Here is a 4,849-nt window from a genome sequence, read left to right on the forward strand (position 1 = left end):
TCGATTTTGTGACCAATATTGTGACCGTTTTTCTGTGGCTAAACATGTAATCACTATGTCGATTATTAAATTATAAAAATAAATTTTGATAACTAATAGTGACCACATTTTTTCGATCAATGATTTGATCATTAATAATGATGACATTTTTCGGTCACAAATATCGGTTATTATTTAACAATTTCCTAATAGTGTACTTGTCAATCTTGCTAAAACCATTAAAATATTTGAGTTTCTTGAATTGAATAATGTGTTATACATTCCTTCCTTCTATGTCAATTTTATTCTATCTCAAGATTGTAAAACATAATGGGTTGTGTTACTTTTTTCACTCTTCAAACTGTTTTATTTTCAAGAAAATTCACAGAGACTGATTGGTACAACTGAGAGGGTGAACTTATATTATTTTAAGACTTTAAGTATATCTTGTTTCCCGACAACGACACCAAATTTGATAACTGTCGTTTTGCTGTCAAATTAATATGATTCTAGCGTAGACTTGTCCAACACTAGAGAGATGATAGTATAATTGTGGTCAAATGACACCAAGTCGTCTCCCAACGAATCCAATAGTGATTCAATTAACCAAATTCAAAATCTATCTACAAGCAATGAAAAGTTAGTAATAACAATAATAATAAAAAGGGGTTAAGATAGTTATGCAGAAAATATAAAAGAGATTGAAATAGAAAATAAAAAACGGTTGATCCCAAGTTCTTCTACCATTGAATTCTTCATAGGTTCTCTAAATATTAATCATTTCTCAATCCTCCAATACAGTTAAACCAGATTGAACATGCGTCGATCTGATTCAACTGAAACTCACCAGTAAAACATGCGTCTACTAGTTTAATCAATACCCACTTTGTTCCATGCGTATACTCCATGAGAATGCTTATATCCTCTCTCTTGAATCATGCGCCCAAGAAATTAATTAGAACAATGCGAACTAACTAAGAAACCAAAGTTTAAGATAAGGAAGACTCTCAATCATGCGTTCAAGTACAACCTCTCACAAAAACTAGTTTTCCAGAAGATTAGACAATAAAAACAACTGTTATAAAGAATTGAAAAATGAAACTTTTATTGAACAAAACCTCATAACTCAATAGGGAATTACAAAAGAATCAACCAAAAAGGTTTAGCCTTCCATGCGAAGGCAAAACAAAATAGTTATAAAGAATAAAAGAAACTAAGAAAGCGCTATGAAGCTCCATTTTCTCCTTGATGCTTGTGTCCTTTTATAGGCTTTTCTGCTCCAAGGATCTTGGGAAAATATTGCAGTTTAGATTTTGTAAACAGTTTCCACTTTCCATAATTCTTTTTATTTTGCAGAAGATTTGCTTCCAATTCTGTTTCTGGGATCTTGTAGCTTTTATTTTCTCTTTCTTCTCCTCATAATTTGTTTTCTGTTTTGATTCAAACAAGCAACTTGGACTTTTGCATATTTGGCCCATTCACAATGGTAGATGCTTCCTCCAGATAATTTACTCTAAAAACACAAAATTAACAATAATAATAGTTAGGGCCCAAATAAACCCAATTATAAGAATATTAATTAAAAAAATGAATTTATTTATTATTATAGTCAAATAATCTATGAATAAGGCTAGTGAATGTGAATAAATATATGCTCATCAAATACCCCACACTTATCCTTTTGCACTCCCGGGCAAAACATTCTTAGGTTTAAAAAGAAAAGAAAAACAGTGCAAATAAAAAATAGCAAATTCTAAGAATGCATAATGAAAACATGATATAATTTCAATACATCAAGGAATAGAGAAATGTGAATGGAAATTCCTATATTTTTAATATACAAGCAGGTAATTTGAAATCGAAGGTTGAATCAAAATTGACAAAACTTCACTGGACACTCTCCAACTCTCAAGTGTTTAGGGTTTGTATTTACACTCAGCACCCATGCAGACAAACACTACCATATGCTTAGCAAGAATCTAATATTCACAACAACCGAAAAAACATGCAATCAAAGATCAAGTGGACTTCATAAGGGATGTAATGAGGCTAAGGTAAAGGTAGGTAAAAGGGGGAAATTAGGCTTAAAAACCATAGAAAAACAAAGGAGCAATAGAGGATAGGTCTGAAAACAAGTGTAAGTATTATGACAATTCAACTCCTCTTTTTATTTCAAGATATCATTTTTTTTCATATAATAGACAGTCAATCCAATGTATTAGAGGATCCACTCTTATTTTCTTTATTTTTGCTTTGCTTTTTCTTTTTCTTGTTGTATTCCTTTTTTTTTCTATCCCTTTACTTTTTTTTTCTTCTTTTAAAACCGAAGAGGTAAACTATGAAAATGAGATACACCCCCACAGCTAATATGGCTAGTGCATTAATTTAAATAAAGAATGCCTCTATCATATCAGTTCATGCACGTAAATCACAGTTGTAAAAAAAAGAATCAAGCTAAGTTCTAGATTATAAGCAAACATGAGTGGAAATAAAAGAAAAACAAAAAACACAAAAACAAATCAACAAAATATAAATCCTAAACTATCATTCTCCTCCCCCACACTTAAATCACACATTTCCCTCAATGTAAAATCAATAAATAAATGTGTACGATAAAACTGCGAGAAGAAGTACTCCCTCATTCAGCTTGAGGGAAGTGGCAGTTGCAACTTTTTCAACCATCCTCTCTACAATACAAACTAAGACTCTTCATCCATAGTGGTGTAGAAACACTATCAGTTGGAGCATCTAACCAAAGCATGCAGTACCTTGGTAAACTATGTAACAAAAATATTATGATGAAGAAGCCTTGAAATAGTGGATGAAACTGGGGTAGGTCTGGAGGGTGTGTGAAATGGTACAGTTTCTTTCATGAATGGATGATGGTACTTTTTAGAGTATAGATGGAAGAAAAAAATTTATTCATCATAGACGATCTGATATGGTTAACTGTTTGGGGATCGTCTAAGGGTGGTGGTTTAAGGCTTGACAGTCTAGCTAGGGTATACGGTCTAGTTGGGGTGGGAGATGGAATGAAATGTAAGTTAAGAGGTGGTGGTGGTGGCTGGTAGATGGTGCTTCAAATGTTCCAACTATGATAAAAGGTGTAGCCAGTGGAGATGATGGAATGAGTGATATGGGTTTCACCTTAATTAGTGGAAGTTGCACTATTTGAAGTTTCAAGGATGGAAGAATAATATCATCTTCTTCTCCACTAGCAGCATCTACTTGAAATATGGGTAATGTCTGTTCTTCCTCTTCTTGTATTACCTCCAAAACCATGTCAGAGTCATCTGCTAGTGCACAATCTTTTTCAGTAGATTCAGCAAGTATAGCAACATCAACAACTTCTCTATCAAGACCTACATCACAAGAGTCAGTGCATTCTAAGAAATCATCTATCTCATTATCTGTACATTTAATTGGATTGGAGAAGTTAAAATCTCTTGGAAACTCAAACACATTTTCATCCTCAGTGTTTATGTGATGCACTAAATGATCTTCACATGTCACAATTTAATCCCTCATGATTTAGCAATGATTTCTCCTCCATCAGTAGAGGTTGGACAGTAGCATTCAATGGTGTAGCAATCTTAGGTTCAGCAAGCTCAGTGGATTAACTTTAAAAAGAGTTGATATGCCCCACTTCTTTTCGAGAGTGTCTATGGCAGAGGTAGGTGCTTCAAGGTTAGACATTCCATCAGTGCCTGAATCAAGAGTTATATCTAGATCATGAGGTGATTTCATCTCTTGAACATAATCTGCAATCTCTCCAATCATTTGATCAGTTTTCTCTCTTCTTGCTACAACATCAGCCTCCTTTTGCATTAGAATTTTTTAGCCTCCCATTCTCGATCATATTTCATGTTCATCTCCTTCATCTGCCTCACCAACTCCTCTAAAGTTGGTTCTTCCTTTTGAATTGCAATTTTGTTAGCCGCCCATTCTTGATCATATTTCATGTTGATCTCCTTCATTTGCCTTGGTTCTTCCTTTTGAATATCAATTTTTTCAGTCGTCCATTCTTGAAATTTTGTGTTAATGTCCGTCATTTTCCTCATCAACTCCTCTAAAGTTGGTTCTTCAAGATTACGAGGAGTATTATCAGTTTGCACAAATGGTTGAAAAGATGTTTGACTTTCATCAAAATAGTTTTGCTGATAATATGGTTGTTGTTGAGGTTGCTCATAAGACTATTGATAATATGGATTATAATGTTGAGGCTGTTGAAAGTGAGACTCACATTGTTGCAAAGGCTGTTCATATTGCTGATAATATGAATTATAATGTTGAGGTGGCTGAAAGTAGGGTTCACATTGCTGCAAAGGCTGCTCACATTGTTGATAATATGAATTATAATGTTAAGGCTGTTGAAAGTAGGGTTCACATTGCGGTAAAAGTTGTTTATAAAACTATGAAAATTGCTTCAAATATGGCTCACAATGAATATCATAATTGTAAATTTGTTCAGCTAATTTCCGTTCCATTTTAGAATTGAAAACAGGGGAGATATGTAATGGACACCAACACCTATTAGACGCCTCAGAGCAAACTTTTCTTTTAAATTGAAAAGCAAACCAAGTAAACTCCTAGGAAAGAGAGGTGAGTAACAAGTGGACAAACTTAGAAACCAAGTCTTTCCTAGCCAGAGTCTTCCCTGAATTGCTTTCAATATTAAAAAATCAAAGAGTAGCAATTGAAGTGTCTACCCTAAATGCAAGATCTATAAAATAAAACTAATGCAAATGCTACACTTAATGCTTAAAAAGATAGTTAGAAAAAAAATTATGTAAAAATAAATAAAATATAGAAAATAAAAACAGTAAACAAAAACAAAAATAGAAATAAATAAAGATGACAAAACAAAATA

The sequence above is a fragment of the Phaseolus vulgaris genome, chromosome 7 (genome assembly GCF_051622355.1).
Source record: "Phaseolus vulgaris cultivar YP4 chromosome 7, ASM5162235v1, whole genome shotgun sequence".
Classification (NCBI taxonomy): Eukaryota; Viridiplantae; Streptophyta; class Magnoliopsida; order Fabales; family Fabaceae; genus Phaseolus; species Phaseolus vulgaris.